Below are 22,636 nucleotides of genomic sequence, written 5' to 3'. Positions count from 1 at the left end.
AATCATTTTCCTGAATCAGTTTAAAAAAGGTTAAAAACTAAAATTAATAGTTCATGCCAAGCAACTCTTTTGGTATTTGATGTCTTAAGGAACCAAGAAAAAGATGCTCTTCCCTTTTGGACAAAGAGAGGGAAGAGCATCTTTGCAGACAGGCTCACTAACCAGATGACAAAGGTTTTAAACTAGGTTTGCTGGGGGATGGAAGCCAAAGCCCTGATGTAAGTGGGGAAATGGGTAACCTGACATGATTGGAATAACAGACTTTGTGGGGTACTGGAGTATGTCATCGATGGGTATAGACTGTCCAGGAAGGTCAGGCAGAGGAGAAGAGGAGGAGGAGTTGTGCCTTATGTAAAAGAGCTGTATGATTGCTTAGAGTTCCAGTATGAAACTGGAGATAGGCCTATTAAAAGTGTCTGGCTTAAGGGGAGCAACAAGTATGATGTCATGGTGGGAGTCTGCTATAGACCACCAGACCAGGAGGAGGAGGTACATAAGGCTTTCTTTAAACAGCTAATGGAAGTTTCCTGATCACGGGCTCTGGTTCTCATGGTGGACTTCAATCACCCTGGCATCTGTTATGTGGGCAATACAGCACTGCACAGGCAATCCAGGAAGTTTTTAGAGATTGTTGGGGACAACTTCCTGGTGCAAGTGTTGGAGAGGCCAACTAGGGGCCATGCTCTGTATGAGCTGCTGCTCACAAACAATTGGTGGGGAATGTAGAAGTGGATGGCAGCTTGGGTCAGCAGCAACCACAATATGATTGAGTTCAGGAGCCTGAAGAAAGGAAGGAAGGAGAGGAGCAGAGTAAGGACCCTGGACTTCAGAAAAGCAGACTTTCACTCAGAGAACTGATGGGCAGTATCCCCTGGGAAGCCAGCCTGAGGGGGAGAGGAGTCCAGGAGAACTGGTTGTAATTTACAGAAACCTTACTGAGCGTGCAGCAACAAACCATCCTGGTGTACAGGAAGACTAGAAAGTAGGGCAGAAAGCCAGCTTGGCTTAGCAGGGAGCTAAAACACAAAAAGGAAGCTTACAAGAAGTGGGAACTTGGATAAGCAACTAGGGAGGAGTATAAGAGTATTGCTTGGGCAAGCAGAGATGAAATTGGGAAGCCCAAATCTCATTTGGAGTTGCAGCTAGCAAGGGACTTGAAGGGTAACAAGGAGGGTTTGTACAAGTATGTCAAAAACAAGAAGATCAGAGAAAGTGTGGGTGCCTTACTGAATGGAGGAGGCAAACTAGTGACGGATGATGCAGAAAAGGCTGAAGTACTTTTCACCTCAGCCCTCACAGGTAAGGTCAGTCCTCAGAATACTGCACCTGGCAGCACAATTTGGGGAGCTGATGAGCAGCCAACAGTGGCAAAAGAGCAGGTTAGGAACTATTTAGAAAAGCTGGACATGTACAAGTCCAGGGGGCCAGATTCAATGCACCCGAGGGTGCTGAGGAGATTGGCCGAAGTTATAGCAGAGCCACTGGCTATTATCTTTGAATACTCATGGTGATTAAGAGAGGTCCTGGATAATTAGATAAAGGCAAATATAGTGCCCATCTTTAAGAAAGAGAAGAAATAGGATCCAGGAAACTTCAGATCAGTCAGCCTTGCCTCAGTCCCTGGAAAAATCATGGGGCAGGTTCTCAAGGAATCCATTTCCAAGCACTTGGAGAAAAAGGTGATTAGGAGCAGTCGGCATGGATTCACTAAGGCCCAGTTATGCCTGACCAACCTGATTGTCTTCTATCTTGGGATTACTGGCTGTGTGGATGTAGGGAGAGCTGTGAATGTGGTATACCTTGACTTTAGCAAGGCTTTTTGTATACAACACACAATCAGCATTGTACAGCTTTAAGTTCCAGAATTTTCCTTCCAGATGATTAGGGCCTTACTAACAACCAATAAAGCCATTCTGTGTCTGCACCCTTGCGTTGTTCTTCTGTTCTCATCCACCATGACTTTGGTTTAACTTATTTACAGCAGAAGGCTCCCCATGGGTCTAGGTTGCTCAGGCGAGACCAGCGGTTGTCTTCCTGGAGCTGCTACCTTCCCTTATAACCCATCCTTTTACCAACCGGATGTTTCTGATGTAAACAACATGAAAGTTCTCAAAATAAACAATGGTCCCTTGGTAGAGATGGACGGTCAATAATTATAAATGATCAATCCAACCCATTGATCGAAACGATAGAAATACAATGATAGCAGGCCTCTACTGAACAGGCTGTAATGACTGGGCCATCACCTCGCATTGATTCATCCAGGAACCACGGACCTCATCCAGGAACAGGGACAAGACCAGCATTTGAAAGACAAAAAACCCTGCAGAACCAGCAACTCTACCATTACAGACACCCGAAACTGCACAACCCTGCATGGAGGATACATGCTCAGTATGCCAGGGGCTGACCCTTGCCTGGGCATGCCTTCTGTCACTAGGGTCACACAAGGTCTGGCCCGATGAAAAGGGGCAGTGAAGACAGACCCAGTGGGACACCCTCTCCATCTGGACCAGCACCATACCACACCACCTATCCACCCAGAGGCCCTGCTGGTGATCCCCCACCTCTGGACAACATCTACTGGACAAGGACCCCTTTCCAGCCTGGATAGGTAGATATTACCTGCATACCTCCTCCTACAATTTGGACTCTCTCTCTCTTTCTCCTCCTGGACTTCAGTGGACTTCAGCCCCTGCACCAATCCTCTGCACCAACCCTCTCTAACCCCTGCTGCCAGTGTGTGTGTGTCTGTGTCTGTGTCTGTGTGTCTGTGTGTGTGTGTGTACGCACAAGGGAACCAATTTGGCATTGTCACCATCTCCCCTGTTCAGTAAAACCACTGTCATTTGCACCCCTGAGTTGGGTCATGTTTAACTAAAACCAAGTCCCTTCCCTATCTTAAATTCCAGCCTCATTCTCTCTCAGCTCCAGTTCCCACCCACTCTGCTAGTTTCCTGATCTTCTCCCAATTCCATCTCCCCTTTTTTGCCACACCTCAGCCTCTCCTTGCTTTCCTGCTGTCCCTGCTGCTTTTCCTGTGATATTCTGCTGCCCATCTCTCTGTTTTCAGGCTCCCCCCCCAGCTTCCCAGCTCCTATTAGCTGTCCTGCAGTTCTCTCCAGCTTCCGGCACCTACTGCTGCTCTCTGCAACTTCTCTAGCTGCCCTGGAGCCATCCTGTGGCTCCCCACACCCAGAGCCCCTCTTTAACACCCACACTTTCCCTTAATCCCATTTTCCCCTCTCCCTACCTACCTTTTCAGCTCCCCTGTAGCTGTGCTGACATTGCTTCCCTGTTCTGCAGGCTTTGGGCATTGTCTTTTAATCAATTAAGAACAATTAACCTGAAGATACCCCTGAGCCTCAGTTCTTCAGCCCAGGCCCCTGTAGTCTACCTGTTCTAATCCTGATCTTGGTAACTTTAACTCCCTACACTTCTACTTTCTTACCTTAACTTTTCTCCAGGTATCCCAAGTACACCAAGCACATACATACATACATACATATCACAATACCCAACTTAGGAACTCACTTGTGTGTATGTATAGGTGGGTGGTATGTGTGTAAATTAGTGAATACATATACATATATAGATATCATTGTGTGTGTCTGTGGTATATGAATTAGTAATGTGTATTGTATATGCAGGTGTTGGTAACTGGTAACTGATTCTGTATAAATGTGGATGTGGATGTGGATGTGGATGTGCCTGAGCTGGTAGTGTGAGTATGTATGCCTAGTAGGGGTGTATGCACTTAGTGAGTGTATGTGTGCTTAATTGATTTTTGTGTGTGCAACTGTACACCACACTCTCCTGTCTAACAGCGCAATATTGAGATCCTGAACATTGGCCTGATCCCTCAGGGCAACAGAGGCATGCTCTCACATTTTTTATATGGTCTCCCACAACATTCTTGCAAGCAAGCTAAGGAAGCATGGGTTGAATGAATAGATTATAAGGTGGATAGAAAACTGGCTGGATCATTAGGCTCAACAAAAAATTACCAATAGTTCTAGCTGGCAGTTGGTATCAAATGGAGTGCCCCAAGGGTCTGTCTCGGGACTGGTTTTGTTCAGCATCTTCATCAATGACCTGGAAGATGGCATAGCGGGAACCCTCAGCAAGTCTGCAGATGACACCAAGCTGGGAGAAGCAGTAGATACACTGGAGGATAGGGTAGGATGCAGAGAGACCTAAACAAATTGGAAGATTGGACCAAACAAAATTTTATTAGGTTCAAGAAGGAGAAGTGCAAAGTTCTGCATTTAGTATGGAACAATCCCATGCACCAGCTGGGGAACCAAATGCTTAAACAGCAGCTCTCCAGAAAAGGATCTGGGCATTACAATGGACAATAAGCTGAATATGAGCCAACAGTGTGCTCTTGTTGCCAATAAGGCTAATAGCATACTGGGCTGCATTAGTATTAGTGCTTCCAGCAAATTGGGGGAAGTGATTATTCCCTCTGTTTGGCACTGGTGAGGCCACATCTTAAGCATTGCACCCAGTTTTGGGGCCCCCCACTAGAGAAATAATGTGGACAAACTTTTGTTTGTTGGGTAAGAAGAGCTGCTATTCATATTTACAGTTAGAAAATTAAGTGCAGAGAGACCGAGGAATTTGCCTAAGGTAAAATACAATGCTTATGGCAAGTCAAGAAATGAAACGTAGGTCTCCCAAATCCCATGGTAGCACCCTGCCCACATTAGGACTTCATTGGGGTTCTGTCTGCTCAGATACAAGCCCTATTCAAGCTCTAAGTGTCATGGGAGCCTCCTTTCGTTCTGTTTGACCACTGTTCTATTATATCTCTAATTCCAGCTGCAGGGATATGTGAACCCCCCGCAGTTGGAAGATCATGGCAGCCATAATCTCCCAACTGTGGGAGTCCATGAAATCCCTGCATCTGGGAGATCACAGAAGCTGCATCTCCCAGACCTGGGGTCTTCATGCACTGCCAGGGCTGGGATATCACAGCCATGTTCCATGCTGCTGGGATCCAGGTGAGTCCCAGTACCCAGAAGCATGCTGTGGGAATGCAGTGTTGGCAGCTGAGGAGTGCTGCAGGGATCCAGAGTCAGCAGGTACCAGAACTGAAAGGTCACTCAGCTGTGGCCACTTCCAGCCCCAACTGGGCGTGGTGCACCACTGAGGGTAGGAGTCTCTTCAGTTGATGGTGTTCCCAGCTGCAGGGGAGACCATGCTACACATACAAATTAAAGCTTGATAGCAACCAGCTATAAAGTTAGTACAACTTCTCAGGGTCTCACTTTATGGCTGGTTGGAGGTTTTTATGGCATGGTAGCTACTTTGTACACATAGCTGGTCTCAAGGCAATTGCACAATTAACTGGTTAGTTGTGCAATACTTGTAACACGTAGAGGGGGCCCTAGAGAAAGACATTGTTCCTGGGATCTAATTCTAGAATATTCAGACGTAAGAGAATTGGGGTGAATCCACTTTTCTTTGCAAGCAGAAACACTTGTTTCTCATTAATAAGAAACATTTATCAGACCATTTCTGAATGTGACTCCACCAACCTTTGCTGCTAATTGCCATTCACAACAGCCCCACTGTTTTGGTAAAGGATCCTCTTTGGGCTTGGGCTGCCTACATAGGGCCCTCCTTGCATGAAGCAGCAGAATTGGGAGTAAAAACTTGCCTATGCTTATTATCAGATAGAAGCTCTGATGGATGCCTTCAGGCTAACAGCTTTCTCACTGCTCTGGCCCTACTCTGCTTGACATATTATCTCTTGTTAAATCACTACAATTTGCAACAGGTCATTCATCTTACTGGCTGCTTCTGACAACCTCCTGTGCATCAAGCCCCAGTAAACATTGGGATTGTGATGCTGTAGAAATGTCAGATTCCAGAGAGTTCAATAATCACTACAAAATAAGTACATCAAGAAAACTATTTGTTTTAGGTTACATTCTCCCAACCCCTTTCATTTGAGTTTCTTGACAGCTAAGCTGTTCTACAGAAGTAGCGTAAACATTTTTATGCTAAATTTATAACTCCTCATGTACAGCTGCTTTAGGGCTGCCTGCGAGATACACAGCACTAAATTACCTTAGTCTAAACAGATTCTAAATATTAACCTACAGCCCTGACGTGTGGTAAACCAGAAGTGATACAAGCAGTTCAGGGCTACATACACAGCTATGTAACTGGCAACACCACAGCTGAAAGTCCTAAGATCAAATGAGCTACCTTTGGCCTGCTTCTTCCATACTTTTATAGGCAAATAACATTGAGGGAAGAAAAAAGACACTGGACATTTACAGTTAATATATCCAGAATTACAGAACAATTTTTTTGCTAGTGGATCAATATTACTTGTGAAACAGGAGAAGATAACAAGAGGACTACAAGAGAGGAAGACAAGTTCTCAGGGCTCTAGAGACATTTTTTCTGTACCAACGACTCATAACACCACCATAAAAAATGAATATTTAACACAGGAGCGCTTGGTGACTGTATTGTGTAAACTGACCCTCTCCTATCTCTTATAACTGTCCTATTTCTAGGTCCTTTGGTTCATTTTCATACAAATGACAACATGAATTTGTGGAGACATCAGGGTGTAGAACAATGAAAGTCCACGCGTCCACCATGTGACTGGAGGTGAGAAGTTTCTAGAGGGTTTGAACTCTCAACCTTGATGAAGTCATAACCTACTTTTAAGGTCTGGGCATACGCAGTGTATAATGGAAATGCAATGGTTTATCAATGTTGATATGTTAATTATGATAATGTTGCTTGTATTGGTTTGAAATAGTTTCAATTGATTGGTCCATTTAAGTATTGCCCAGATTTGAATTTGATTGGGTATTGTGCAAAGGGCGATGATTGGACCATTGGGTGAATGACAGATGGTGTGATTTGAAGGCCATAAATCCTGTCCAGAGCAGCCAGCAGGAGGCTCAGGCTCATCAATGCTCACGCTCACTCTCGCTGGACAGTCCTGGCTGGATCCGGCCTCTCAGGGTGCAGGAGTTCATCGAGTGCAGGTTCCCTGCTGTGACCTGGTCATTGGGATTAAGCTCGCTAAGGCTTACATGGCTCTTTCCTTTGGGCTTTGGCTGTGGAGGCTCCATTTGGGTAAAGCATCACCTTTTCCCTATTTGAGGTACTGAGCACCCAATCAGGGAAAAGCTAGAATTCCTTAGAGACTGTCAAAGGGTTTCTCCTGCTGACTAGGCCCAGGATCTTGCTGCCAAACTGAGACTGTGGGGGAGGGGGCAGGCACAATTGTGAGAGAGTGCTTATGCTAAGCAAGGCCTAGCATTAGAAACAATGCACTAAAACTCCCAGAATGCTTCAAGGAGGTTGAGGAGTCAGCAATTGACATTCTGGTAATCACTTTCTGACCCTTAGATGAAAATGCTGACCTTCTGACCTTTGAACAATGATAAAAATAGCAGGCAAGCTGCTTATATTGTTAAGAATAGGAAACTGCATGGCTAAATCGCAATGACGAAAAAACAACCGCATATTATGTCAGCCTTGACATTTTAACCCTGCAAAAACCAGCAAAACATATAGATGAATAATGTATTTAGGTTATAGAAAATTAGCATAAGAAATATAAAGGTCATTAAGAATTAACATAAGAAGCGTAAAAATTATAATACAAAGCGTATCACCTGATATTATAATATAGATAAGTTAACTAAATAACCAATAGAAGTAAGAATTAGAAATGCATATGTATAAGTGTTATCATATATAACTAATAGTAAAGTTATGTTAGATGCCTCACTTCCACCATGGGGACAGTTTTGTATCTTTTGTCTAAAAAAAGATAAGGGACTCCTTTTAAATGAGCTGTTGACCAGTTCTGAGACTACTGAATCAGGCAGCCGCACCTAGCCTCCGGGTTAGAGAGCAAGGGCTTGATTTGGGAACCTCGTGAACCAACAGACCACAAAGTCCTTTAGTTTATGACTTTGTGAAAAAATAAATGTTTTAAATTGAACATCCAGGTCTGAGCCTGTGCTTAACTCAGTCCTTATATAATTCAGCATCGAACTCACACAACAATGTGGGGTAAGTGGGGAGGCGACAGGTACCAGGGGCAAGCTGCCTGCCCCCTACTGTGTGCCCCCCACTCTCTGCTCCATTATTGCCCTACCACATGCCCCCCTACTGCCTCCCCCACTGTCATTTTTTACCTCATTAGTGCTCCCCCTTCACAGACATTAGGGACCGGTAGGGACCTCGTGAGATCGAGCCCAGCCCCCCTGCCACAGGCAGGAAGTCTGTTGGGGTTAAATGATCCCAGAAAGATGTACATCCAAATGCTTTTGAATGAGTCCAGAGTAGATGCTTGCACCACCACTGTGGAGAGTCTGTTCCAGACCCTGGACACTAGGATCATGAAGGAGTTTTTCCTTTTCTCCAGTCTAAATTGGCTTTCCAGAAGCTTGTGGCTGTTAGATCTAGTTATCCTTTGGGGAGCCCTGGTGAACAACTGTTCTCCCAGATCCTGGTGCACCCCCTTATATACTTATAAGCTGCCACCAAGTACCTGCCAAGCCTTCTCTTCACCAGGCTGACGAGCCCCATGTCCTTCAGCCTCTCCTCATAAGGCTTGCTCTCTTGGCCTTTGATCATACAGGTGGCTCCTCTTTGGACTCTCTCAAGCTTATCCACGTCCCTCCTGAAGTGGGGGGCCCAAAACTGGACACAATACTCTAGCTGTGGCCTCACTAAGGCTGAGTAGAGTGGGAGGATGATTTTTTAGTTTTGCTTGAGATGCATCGGTGGATGCATGCCAGAGTTTCATTTGCTTTGCCTGCTACATCATTGCATTGGTGGCTTGTGTTCATCTTGTGGTCAATCAAGACCCTCAAGTCTCTTTCAGTCCTGGTGCTAGTGAGTATAGCACTGCTACTGATTCTTCCTCCCAAGGTAGAGCACCCTGCACTTCTCTGCATTAAATGCCATCAGGTTTTTGCCCACCCATCTTGTGAGCCTGTCCAGATCAACCTGTATCCCCAACCTTCCCTCCAGTGTGACCACCTTCCCCCATAGTTTAGTGCTGTCTGTGACACTCAAATCTCATTTATGAAGATGTTGAAGAGTACTGGCCCAAGCCCTGAGGGACACCACTGGTCCATTTTCTCCCATCAACTAATACTCTTTGGGTCTGACCCCAGAGCCAGTTCCCCAGACATCAGACCATGAGATGGTCAAGGACGCAGTTCTCCAGCTTAGCCATGAGGACATCATGAGAGACCAAGTCAAAGGCCTTCCTGAAACCCATATATATGACATCAACCTCATCTCCCTTGTCCAGGCAATGCATCACCTGGTCATAGAAGGAGACACATTTGGTCAGGAAGGACCTTCCAGCAACAAAGCCATGTTGGCTAGCACTCAGAAAGTTGCCTTCCATTAGACTGTTGCTGATCGAATACTTGATAATTTTCTATAGGATCTTTCCAGGAATAGATGTCAGACTGATTGGTTTGTAATTCCCTTGGTCTCCCCTCCTTCCTTTCTTGAAAACTGGGACCATGTTGGCTCTTTACAGTCCTCTGGTAACTTTCCCAAGTACCTAGTGCTGTGTAGTCCGTCTTGGTAATGGCTCCCATCTTCCATATGGTGTAAGCTCCTCTTTTCAGTTTCAGGAAATCCAAAAATTCTCTATTGAGCCAAAAGAGCTCCCCAGCCCCTGACTGCATTTACTTTGGGACAGAATAGATTTTCCTTGTGCTTGAAGGATTGCGCTCTTAAGGAAAAACCATTCTTCATGGACTCCCCTTTCTAAGGGTCCATGGCCTCTTACTACCTGTCTGATCAGTCTCCTGAGTTTCTAAAAGTCAGCCTTCCCAAAGTTGAGGATTTCTGTTTTACTGAGATATTTGCCTGCCCTGTGTTGCACAGAGAAAGTGATCAGTTCATTGTCACTGTCACCAAGCTTCCCCTCAATCCTCAGGTCACTCACCAGATCATCCCCTTTCACCAGAATCAGATCCAGCAGTGCCTCTTCCCTAGTCAGCCCATAGACCTCTTGCATTGTGTGGAGGTTGTCACCGCAAGCTACACAGCTGGTCAGATTTGGCTGTGTGCTTTTCCCATGAGATGTCAAGGAGGTTGAAGTCCCCCATGATGACTAAGCATTAGGAGCATGCAGTCTCAGCCAGTTCACTACTGAATTCTTGACCCAGCTCTTCTTCTTGGTTGCGATGTCTGTAATAGATTCCTACAGTTATATCCTCTTCCCCATGCTCCCCCCTGTATTTTAACCCAAAGGGTCTCAAGATGCCCTCTTGGGTTTTTAAACACAGTCAGTCTGAGTCTCAAACATACTCTGGTATCAGTGTGTTTAGGAATAAAAGCATATTGCTATTTCTCCTGTGCATGGAAAAGTTTCTTTGAATCTCTCTCAGATATAAACAAGGGAGTAACTGCTGGTTACTATTACTTTGTCCATTAAAAAAGTGAAGGTATATCATCCCTATCAAACACTAAACTATCTCATTTATTCTTCAGTTGCAATTAAGAGGTAAACTAAGCTATTTTCTGTCTACTATCACACTAGGGAAGGTCAAATGGCCTCACCTGTGCACTAGTTAGAGGACTCAGGTTCTTTTCCACATTGACATCAACAGGTCTATTCATATTAAGGAAAAGAAAATGATGTTGTGTTGCATGTGTAAAGAACAGAAAATAGGAAAGAAAAAGTATTTCCTAAAACATTTCATGGAAGTTGTTTCCAGACTGTCTGTTTCACAGAATTATCACATCTAACCAGTGCCCCACTCTGTATATCAATATAAGCAATATGTCAGCTAAGATCAATCAACCACGGAAATCATTCATATTCTTGGCAGAATTCAGACAAAGTCCCCACTTCCAGAAAATGCAAATGGCTTGCTGGGCCACAGCTTTTTCAAAGGTTGTTTGACTGCTAAATGGATTTTTTTGTCATCCCATGACATGAAGAGGCCTATCATGATGACATTTTATATTTGGGAGGAATTTGGCATGCATGTTACCTCATGATGCATCATTAAATGTAATGACAGGATACAAAATAATCCATCAGAAAGTCTTACAGGATCAAAGAGACTGGAATAATAGCCATTTGTTAGGGAACGAGGGAAGGTAACTTTTAATTACTCCCCCACAACTTTTTCTCCTCATAAAGGTTCCTAATTAGGTTGTATTTTAGGCCTTTTATCAGGTACAATGTCTGGATTTTCTACTATCTACCTTGTGGGTCCTGGAAAGTCATAAAATACAGAGAAATTTGCTGTCGAGAAACTGATCACGCTGGTCAGATCTTTTGGCCTTGGGCTTGTATTCGTTACATTTATCAGTGAAAACCTGTAATAAAGGGGTTAGGGGATCTCTTGGATTGATTTCTTATATCTCCCCCAACCATTTACTACAGATCAGTCTGTTGTCTCTCTTCAAGTCTGCACGCATTTAAAACAAAGATGCAAGAATCACTCCACAAAAAGAGTAAAAATAGATTACCCCTTGGCCCAAAACACTACAACATCATTCTGATAGGTATAAATAATCACCAGGAACGTGGCTTTTGGGATTCAGCACATCAAAACTAGTATGTTTCAGCTTGGCAGGCTTAGCTCAAAAACAGTCCAGATTGGAAGAAGTATGTCTGTCATACACATAATGACTATTACTGCTTGACACAGAAATAATTTATGAATATCAGGGGGGGAGCTGGCTTCAACAACAGGGGTTCTGGAAAAGTCATAGTAAAATATGTCTTTTGGCTTCTTAAATTCTTCTATTTCTTTTGTCTCACTTGCTTCTCTGTGGTCATTTTTCACACATTTTAGCAGCCTTCATGTCTAATCCCAGAGCAAACCTTCCACATCAAAGAGGTAACCCTTGAATGAGAAAGCCAGCAACTTGTCTGAAAATCACTTCTGCTCTCAGCTCAATGCTAATTCAAATGACAGTAGCTCATGTGATGTTAGATATACATATGGAAAAAACACCAATAACAATCTATGGGTAGCCATAGACCAATGAAATCTATTGGTAGCCATAATAGGGAAGACATTTCTCCAAAACATCTCCAATGAACTTCTTCATCAACTGGCAGGAGCAAGGTTTTAATGGTACAGCCCACATAATTGCCATCTGTTCTTTAATGATCTTTAACTCAGAGTAAGCAAGTAAGTACTACAGGTGGGATTTTAACAAGTACCTAATGACTTAGAAGAGCAAGTGAAAGTGAATGGGGCTTGTACTCTTAGTTCATTTGGGGATTCTGCAAAAAAATCTTGCTCCATACCCTGCTTTTACTTGATAGATGAATACAGCTACATTCTACTTCCACTCTTGTAATGAATGAGCAGAGCAGGTCTAGCACACAATCCCATGGAAAAAAGCAAATGCATAGCTCAGTTCTACTAAGGAGAAGAGTTTGCTGCTCACAATAGTGCATAACTGGTGCCAACAACCTGGCTTTGTCTCCCATTACAAAAAAATCTTGATGGACCCATCCTTCCACCCCTTAAAGAAAGCAATTACTAATGGGTATACTAGCAAAATGCCCATATGGATCTCACAGAAATGGCATAGGATCCTGCCTAGAAGCTATATATGAGTGTACTCCTTGCATTCTCTTCCAATGTGTTATCATTAGTTAAAACAAAAGCACAATTTTGGATTCACTGATTCCATTAGATAAATTATATAAGGAAGGACTATAAAATTTGTAAGTGTTTCTCATTACATGTTCTGCTACACATTTTGCCATCTTTAAACCACATACATACTCCAAGTCCTGGACTGCTTAATCAGTCTTGTATACACACCACAATCAACATTCCTACAGGCTTTAGACAAAATTGTTCTAATGGAAGAGTTGAGTAGTGATACATTTCGAAGTTCCTGCATAAAATAGATTCATAACGTGTTTGTGGGTAATAAGCAGCTGTTTACTCAGTGTTCGGTGTGCTAGAAGGGCATTTTGCATAACACACCCAGGGATACACACTGCTCCTAATCATATATTATTTTTCCACTTTCTCAGTTCTAATCCAAAGATATGAAAGGTCACTCACAAAAGCTAAGTGAGAAAGGGGAATTGAAAAAAGAGTTTTTCTGCAGTGGTCAAAGCCATTAATAGTTTGCCAACTGAGTGGATGGGGTATAAAGAGGACCATGACTCTTTGAAGTGTAGCTCCCCACAGTTTAATTTCCATTAAAGAGGAAAACACATGCTCTTACAATATGATGCTCAAACTTGCACTTCCAGACCCTTGATCAGATTCCTGTAATTAGAAAAACCACCTCTGTTTCTTCCCCCACAAAAGGTAGCAACATTAACAGAAGTTAAAAAGCTTTATTGCAAACAGCCAAATAAAAAGGACACCTGTTTTCCTTTCAACCATATAAAAACGAATTAAAAAGGGAGAAAAAAATTACCCTAATGAGACTCCATATCCTATCCAGTGAACAGAGGGCAGATATTCAACAATAACATATGGATAGAAAGCATGATATTTTTATTCATGCATGCTTGTGTTGGAAGAGAAAAAATTACCTCTGCCATATCAGGTAGCTCAGAAATATTGCAAACTATAAAGAGTTTGGAGTGGAAATGTGTACTGTAGCTAAGAGAAAATGAGAGACATCTTGTCACTAGAAAAACAGTCAAAAGTGTAAACAACTGTTTAAAAAATATTGTAACAAGCACTTGCAAAACATAATAATTGGTTATTACCAGAGACTCGTCCTAGTGTCTGTGCTTTAAAATGTTTTATAAAGTATCTAGCTGATGAAAGAAGGAAGGAATCCAGCAACCTGTCTCCCCAAACTGTGCTTCTGAATTATGGTAATGTTGACATTTCCACAAACTAAAGAAACTAATTGTATTCTGTTACATAAGTATATGACTTAAAACAGCCTGAAAAATATTCTGTTCTATGAAAATATAAGCAAGGACAGTATTACTGATGATACCATGATCATTGCTTCAATATGCTTACAAAAGTAGGGGAGAACCTGGTAATACCTCCCCTGTATGTTCAGTCCTTATACATTAGTAGTACCACTGATATTATCTAACTATTGGAATTAGCATGGAAATCTAATAAACTCATTTTCAAGACAAAGACCCCAAACCTCAAAAACTAAAGTCCTTGCTTGCATTTGTTACAAAATCTTGAACTTCATTTTGTGCATAGTGCTACCCTTCTTGTACTGTAATATACATCAAAATGATAAAAACATTTGTTTTTTAAAGTTCATACTAAGTATTAGAAGAGGAGAATATGAACATTCCACCATAATCCAAGACTGCTAAACACAGTCCCATTATTTTAATTTATGTTTTATTAGGTTTTTGCTTTTGTAAAGAAACAAATAATATAACTAATTACAGTTCTAATTACTATCCAATTCACCCTTTTATTACTTCTAAAATTTCTATTAAGGGGATGAAAGAAACTAATGTGATCATTAGACGATCAATATGAAACACTGCTTACATAAATGTTACACTGTAAACTTTAACTCAGGTACAGAGATCAAAAGAAAGTACTAGCCAGCAGAGAATAGTGCTTTCACTCCATGCTGTGACATACCGTAGAGACCAGGAGTTTCTTTAAGGTTACCACAAGAAATTTAGTGTTCTTTCTTTTTCATTCTTATTCTCCTTGAGAACAGTAAAACAAATGAAATGCTTGTGATGTCCTTTCTATCTCTCTCTATCTCATTTATTTCAAATCTAAACATATTGTGGATTGTACATTTTAAGGATAGACCATTTTTAATATTAAAACCCAGACAGGAAAAAGGCCCCTGGATATAAAAAGCATCAGGATTTGGTAGGTTGTAGACCAAAACCCCATGATCTTGAAATCTTTTGCTTAAGCAAATTCCACTGACCCAAATACTAGGATTTATTACAATCACCTCCTCTTTGCCCAATGTTTGTACTAATATAATTATTACAGTTAAAATTGATATGGAGAGACAGAGTCTTCAGAAGGAGACTGTGTAGATCCCCACTGCATTGGGCCACATATGGGGAAAATACATCCCTTAGGGATCACAGCACAATTCCCAGAATGCAAGGAGCAGCACTCTTTATAATGCACCTGGCTTATTCTGGGTCACTGTAAAGCAAGGATGTCAAAAATGCAGTGCACAGACTGGATCCAGCCTGTGGAACCCAATCATCCAGCCCCTACTACTTGAGTGGATCCATAGGCAGCATGCAGTTTTTTCATCTCTGACTCTATATGCACAAAAACTGCAGGAGTAAGTCCATCTCTGCTTTCCTGTTGGTGAAATCCAGAAAGTCATGAGATCTGTTAATCTGCATTAGACAAGAGTCCCTGTAAATGAGCCTCATAAAGCCAAAGAGCAATTAAGACCTGGAACAGAGGGACTTCATGATTGGTCTCCATAGTTCACCAGAAAGGGGGGAGCTGCACAGAAGCTTTGTGCACAGAACACCAAATCCTTCCTAAGCCCAGTATATCTGTGACACAATCATATTCCAGTGGGTGGGGTGACTCAGCTATAAGGATAGTTTGGAAGGCTGGATTTGCAGATTAAAGTCACATAGCATCACAGCATTCTCCTGCCAAGAAAAGGCCATTTGTCTTGGCTTTACTCTGCTTACTCACAATGTGAGTTTAGTACGAGCAAGAATGACAACGCCTATTCTGTGATGTACCTATAGGAGATTCAGAAAGGCACAACAGACTCAGAGGGTACAAAAGTTATCCAAGGTGGTTCTCAGTGCTTTATTTTCAAAGGGATCTATCACTATCAAAATAGAACAGGCAAGAGCAGTAATGAAATTTATACCTTGCAGCATAATGATATTAAATAACTAAAATCTCCCTGCTCCCAAAATCCACCTCTAAGGTATGTACATACTGCATATTGCAGTGTACTTTTGCAATACCCAAGCTATAAACAGGGACTGGTAGCATTCTAGCGAAAGCAGAACAGAGCACAACGTAGGCTACCCTACCCTGCTGAGAAACATTGCAGACATATGCTAAAAAGGCAGTGAAGGACAAGAAAAATCGCAAAGACGCAAATAAACATTCTAGTAATTTCTCTTTGCCTGTGTCGCTGCATGAGTCCCAGTAGCTTTAGGTACAAACTGAAGCTAGATGTGCTCTTCTTCACAACCAGGTTATTAAAAGTGAAAACTCCAGAGAAACTGAGGTAGAATAGCAATTCCCTTTACTTATAGATTAATGGTTTATCCACAGGGGTGGAGTAGTTCATACAAATCTAGTTCAGGTACACTGAAATAACCTGTGTTCTCATGACAATTTGGTATGCCTGTTTGAAAGAGTATTAAGTTGAGGCAATATTGAATTTGTGAGGACTAACTTCTCCTAACAACTCATCTCTCCTGTGTATTAGGGGCCTCTTTACACATGCTCTGGGGAAAGGGGTTTAATTAGAACCACACAAAGAGCTGCTGTACTTAAAGTACCCACAGCATCTCATGCTTCAAAATGGCAGCAGGGGCACTTTAACAAATGTTTGACAAGCTTTAGTTAAAGTGCCCCTGCTATTCTGAAGCACAAGATGCTGAATACATGAGACATCATTAATCGAGTCTGTTCCAACACGTTATAATTACAGCGTGCCAGAACATTGTCCCCGCACATCTACAGGTAACCTAGGATCCCATGAAAATTGATCTATATATTTTATTTTTGTGCTCTCTACCTTGCCAGATTCATGTCACCTCCTTGTTTAAATCTCACTGTAGAGCCAGGTTTGGACCATCTGCAGTTGTACACTTCTAGATTTGATATCTCACATACAGTAGCCAACCGTATTTCAGTATAGTATAGCATCATGCACTTGCACCCACCTGGAAATATGCAGTGGCCCTGGCTCTCCTTGCTTTCTTGGGTAAGAGCAGGGGTCCAAAAACCATCATGACGAAGATGAATACAAAGCCATTGTTAAAAGGAAGGCAAAGCAGAGTCACAGTGGGACAGCTGACAATGCTGAATCAAGAGCAGAAAGATGAAATCTGTTTAAAAGAAAGACAGAGACAAAAGTGAGATTCCCAGCAATGCTTGTGCCACCTGTCCAATATCATCATGAACAGGGCAGGATTTTGTCCTGGATCCATATTTTATTGCAGGCAGTGCTAGAGGAATCACTGCTGTAGAGCTATCTGAGACTGACTAGTGTTATGATGAGAAGGATCTATACAATCCTAGGGCACAGATAGAAGTCACAATTTTCACCTGATTTGGCCACAGAAAGCAGTTTATAGACATGACCAAACACAAGTGCACAGCTTCAAAAATGGCCGATCATATGTATAAGGGATCAGATGAAGACGTTTCAAAACAGAATCATCTTTCACTTGTGTCTGTGCTGCCTGCCAGCCTTGAGCTGTTTTGAGAATGCTGGGGTGGGAGGGAGGAGAAAAGGGAATTTGGACTGAGGGGGTTTCAGTCGTTGCTGGAGAGTGGGGCAGGTGTATTGAAGCACCCTCCCCACAAGGTAGGGGAGGCTCCAATTCACCCGTCCCACCCTCCAGTGCTGACTGAAGAACCCCTAGAACAAGCATCCTCAGCTCCCTTTCCCCCATCCCATGCCAAATACCTTTCAGCCTACCAAAGAGCAGGGGCCACTGCTAGGGGAAACCAGCTGTAGACTTGCAGCCAGCAGGTAGATTCCCCTCCCCACTGGAACCAACAGTGAACTTCTGTTTGTTCCAGGAGATCATTGTAACTCATAACCCTTCCTGCTAAGTCTTCTCAGTTACAGAGGGGAGCTGCACTTCTGTCTGCACCCCTAGAAGGGAACTAAGCCACTAAGGGTGGAGACAGAAGTGCAGCTTCTGGGTGACTTATGATGATTCATAGAAATCATCATGAATCAGGCTGACCCTCCCAACCCAAAAGAGGATAGCTGTTGGATCAGGAGGGTGGAGGATTGGCTCCTATTTGCAGCTGATCTAGGAAGGGAGGCGGTGTCTTCCCCAGGCTCTTCCCTGTCTCTTCTTTTCCTGCATGTCCTTCCTTGGCTCCACTCCTAGGTGAGGAGCTTCAATCCACATGCCCTCGCTGCCCCACTCCAGCAGAGCTGAGAAAACCCCAGATGGGACCTCCCTCCCCTGCCTTCTCTTCCTCCCATACTGAGACGGCAGCTCAGCCAGGCTGCTGTTGCAGCCAGAAATTAATAAAGTTACTCTGCTTAGGAGCATCTTCATTTGAACCCTCATACAGTGAGGGTTAATTTGTAGTGAGTGTACAGCTCTGCAGCTGTGCCCTTCTGTTTGGACACAGGTTTAGAGTGCTTTCAAGGGGTTGATCACATGACAAATGTCATTTCTGTCTGCACCCTAAGTATATTTTTTATGATATAATGAATTAAATTGATACTAACTACTGTGATAGTCAGTGGATGTTTCCTCTAGGCCCGCTAAGCACCACTATGTTGGATAGCTGTGAAAAATCTGCATCTGAGTGCTTAAAATGGAGACCACAAAGAGGGTAATGGAAAGTGGCTCTAAAAAAAACCTATTGCTTTAAGAAATTAAAATCTCTTTAGATCTGGCCAGGCTGTAATATACCCACTGATTTCCCTCTCTTTCTTCCCTTCCCTCCTTTTTCTGGTTGCCTTCCCTTCACTGGCAACCTTTTCCTCCCAATGTATTCAAAATAGCAACCACTCCAGAGCCAGTGAGGACATGAATGTTAAGGAACAAACACATACACACGCACACCCACCTGTTAAAAATTAAACAAACAATATGTGCCACTTACAGGCAACACATCCACTTATCCAGTGCATGCCAGCCCAGCCCTTTCCCAACCACAGTGCCTAGCTCCTCAATGACAGACCCAAAATATCAAAATCTTACTGCCCTCTTCTCCCCACACATACCTACCTTGTTTCAATTTGCCAGCTTCAAATAATAAAGCTTTATATGGGTTTATTAAAACCCATAAAGTGTTTGAGTACTGTGACAGCTAAATATCATTAAAGTTAGATTCCTAGTCTGATAAACTCATTTGAAGTTACGACTTCCAAGAATGCTGAGATAAAATTAATAGCTTTTTGTCATAATGCTTTAAAAAGTATATCCTACAGCATTTTAGCATACTATGTTAAGAAATAAGATCTTTTTAGGCATTTTTTCCTGGCAGAAGCCAGAATGCACACTCACACATCAAATGCAACTTAATACACGTACTAGAAAGTTAAGATATTTTTTTCATGAAGATTTTATTCTATAGAAAGTGGTTTGGAGCTAGGAATAGTACTGACACCAAAAATGGGGGTGGGGGGGACATCTTTCTATGTTAAAATAGAGGATTTAATGCATGCCACAGTGAACTCTCATAGTTTATGAACACACACCCATCAGGAGCTGCAATCAACGTGCACTTTGATTTCAAGTGCGTGGAAAATAATGTGTAACCAGCCTGAGTTTTCCTTAATAGAAAATTACAAGACATATTTGTTTCAATCAGCCAGAAACCTCAAATGCCAAGACCTTCTGTAGTAGAATGTAGATCAATATTTTGAAGTCAAACATCTCAGAAAACAAATGGTAATGTGCATTCAGAGTAAACAAGTCACATGCATGTTGTGAGTTGTCCACAGCTTGATAAGGCTAAAATCACTATGTCATCAAAACCAGACATACAAAGACATTCATATGAACAGGAAGAAACCACATTTTCAGATGGAAATAAGATTTTTACATCACAAATACTTTTGACTGAAAGTCTAGAATGAAGTGAGTCCTGTAAGCATTTGATTTTTATATCCCTCTTTAAAATAAGGTGAACTATTATGAATACAGAATGTATGTAGTATCACTAAACATCAAATTGTGTTTCTTTTTTCTTAATTTGCCTGCACAAATAGATACTGTAGTGATTTTGATTTTTGTTTATACTGAAAATATCATCTTTAAAGTATCTACCATAAATAAATACTAAATTCAAGGTAAACTTCTATTTAAATTCCTGAAAGCATTGTTACAGGTTATACAAGAGCCAGTCTGGAAAGCAATTCTTAAAATTATACTCTATAGCAAGTGGATGTTGAAGGGATAGTTTTCACAAAGCTTTGATTAGGATCATCCTTACATAGCCTCTGTTTTTTTACAACATATTTAAAAACAGACACTGTTTTCTGATTGAAGATTATCAAGTAGACTGAGTAAAATATACAGAGACAATTAAAAGAAATTAGAAACGGATTACATTGAAGCCAGTCAAGCAGATCATTAGAAATCCTGATGCGTTGGAAAATATAGAGAAGACTGAACTTTTAAGAGTTTGTTTCTTGTAGTAGCATAACTTTTGTCCACTCACAAAATAAAATAATTTTTCAAGAACATTGTAGTTTAAAAATTATATGTCTTGCTTAACCTTTGTTCGAAAAGGATACTCCATAGATCAAAACACATATTGAAGGGTTGTCAGTTGTAGCTGTGTTGGTCTAAGGATGTAGGCAGACAACTTTGGGTAGATGTGATATCTCTGATTAGACCAATTAAATAGCTGGAAAAATCATTCTTTGCAAGCTTTCGGGCACAAAGGGCCTTTGTATATGCAACAAAAATGGCCTTTAAAGTGGCTTACATGCCTTTTTGCATCACTTTAATGGTGCTGCTATTTACACACTCGGAAGTATATTCCACTTTGATGGACTTGCTATTTACATACTTGGTGGCATATTCCACTTTAAATGACTTTGTAACATGGCAAGGTAAAATACCTCCAAGGTTTATTAGTTTGCTACCTAACAAAGTGCAACAGTGGATGGATGGGGCGCTGGAAGCCAACCTGTGTGGGGAAGCACAGGCTTGGCAGGCTTCCAGTGCCTTGTGCACCATCCCTACCACCTTCTCCTGCCAGCAGCACACCCAGATGCCCCCTGCTGCCTTGCTGCTCTGCCTCAGGGGCAAGCCAGCCATTCCCAGGCAGTCTCCGGTGGCAGGAAGGTGGCAGGGATGGTGCATGGGGTGCTGGAGCCTACCTGCCTCTCCCAAAGTTGGGGGGTGAGCTGCCAGCAGGCCAAGCAGTCCCTGAGCTGCAGGGGACCCTGGTCCTTCCCTCCAGAGTGGTGGCACACCTCAGGCAGCACCCACCCACTGGCACCCAGCCCAGGCAGTCCCAAGGAGCACTGCTGCCACAGTGGAAGGAAGCACTGGGTCCCACACAGCTAAGCCAGAGAGGCAGGCTCTGGGAGGGAAAAAAAAACAACACACCATGCTCCTAGCTGTTTTTATTTTTCTTTCTTAATCAAGCCTGCCTACATGAGCTGCTGTCAGGTCACACAGCCCCTGAGCTATGCAGGGCCCACTGCTTCCCTCCATAGTGGTGGCACCCCCTGGGGCTGCCTGAGCCAGGTGCTAGCAGGTGGGTGCTGCCTGAGGGGTGCCATTGCTGTGAAGGGAAAAACCAGGCCCTGTGCAGCTCAGGAACTGCTCATCCCACTGGCAGCTTGCTCTCCCTATAGCAGGAGATGCAGGTAGACTGGGAAGAAAAAAAAAAGATTGAGCCCCCTCACATGTACACCAATGGGGGGTTAGCGCTCCCTAACTTGAAATGGTGGTAAAGGTGGGTTTGTAAAAATCCATCATTTCAATTTAGGGAGAATTAACACCCCCCCCCGGTTGCATATACAAACACAAACACCCTTCTTCAGGCATAGGGAAATTCTGTTGGTGTTTGTGTGCTTTTTGGGTAGAATAGAAGCCAATGTACAAAATTAATGTAAATGTGTGGCAGGAAGGTTCAGAGGCCATGGAAGGCAACAGGTGTGAAAAGGTAGTTGTGGGGAAGATGGGGAGGGGGGACAGAGAAGGTGATAAAATATAGCTGGTAAAATGCAGACAGATTACCTGGGGTTATGAGATGGCAGGCAGCTTACAACGTGTGTCACAGGTCAGGGTCCCCATGGGTGGCCATGATGTCTAGCTGAATATGGGACAGGAGGTGGTTGTCATCTAGGACATCCTAGGACCTGGATAAGGGAGTGAAAAGCACAATGATTAAGTTTGCGGATGACATCAAACTGTGGGGACAAGTGGGCACATCCGAGGACAGGAGAAAGATCCAGAACAACCTCGACAGGCTGGTCCTATGGGCTGAATGCAATCAGATGAAGTTCAACAGGGACAAGTACCCTGGGAAGGATGCACTCTCACCATACCTATATGATCGGTGGTGGTCCACTGGCTGGCACTGTATCCAAAAGGGACTTGGGGGTGACAGTGGACCAGAGGATGAATATGAGCCACCAGTGCGATGAAGTTGCCAACAGAGCAAATAGAACTCTGGTGTGCATCAGCAGATGTGTCGCCAGTGGATCCAGAGAGGTGCTCCTCCCCCTCTATTCGGCATTAGTGAGGCCACAGCTGGAGTACTGTGTCAAGTTTTGGGCACTGCACTTCAAGAAGCATGTGGACAAGCTTCAAAGGGTGCATAGAAGCGCCACCTGCATGATCAAGGACCTGGGGGATAGGCCTTGTGAAGACAGACTTTGGCACCTGGGTTTGTTCAGTCTGAGTAAAAGAAGACTGAGGGGTGTCTTGATAGCTGCCTACAAATATGCCAAGTGATAACACCAGGATCTGGGAAAGCAACTTTTCAGAAAAGCACCCTTTGGG

At 42.9% G+C, this 22,636-nt stretch overlaps 1 long non-coding RNA gene across 3 annotated transcripts in view; it reads right to left on the bottom strand.

Annotated features, from left to right (window-relative positions):
- Positions 1–22,636, bottom strand: part of LOC149862869 (uncharacterized) — a 221,449-nt gene that overhangs the window by 11,995 nt on the left and 186,818 nt on the right. For all 3 annotated transcript variants that reach the window (XR_016443071.1, XR_016443069.1, XR_016443070.1), the window contains exons 2-4: positions 21,869–21,990; positions 16,856–17,020; positions 4,008–4,196 (exon numbers count right to left, since the gene is read on the bottom strand). This is a non-coding gene — a long non-coding RNA (uncharacterized LOC149862869). The remainder of the gene's footprint in view (positions 1–4,007; positions 4,197–16,855; positions 17,021–21,868; positions 21,991–22,636) is intronic.

The sequence above is a fragment of the Crocodylus siamensis genome, chromosome 6, assembly GCF_052110815.1.
Source record: "Crocodylus siamensis isolate JL-2025a chromosome 6, ASM5211081v1, whole genome shotgun sequence".
NCBI classification, from domain to species: domain Eukaryota; kingdom Metazoa; phylum Chordata; order Crocodylia; family Crocodylidae; genus Crocodylus; species Crocodylus siamensis.
Note: the sequence above shows the minus strand (reverse complement) of the source record. Positions and strands in the feature narration are given on the sequence as shown.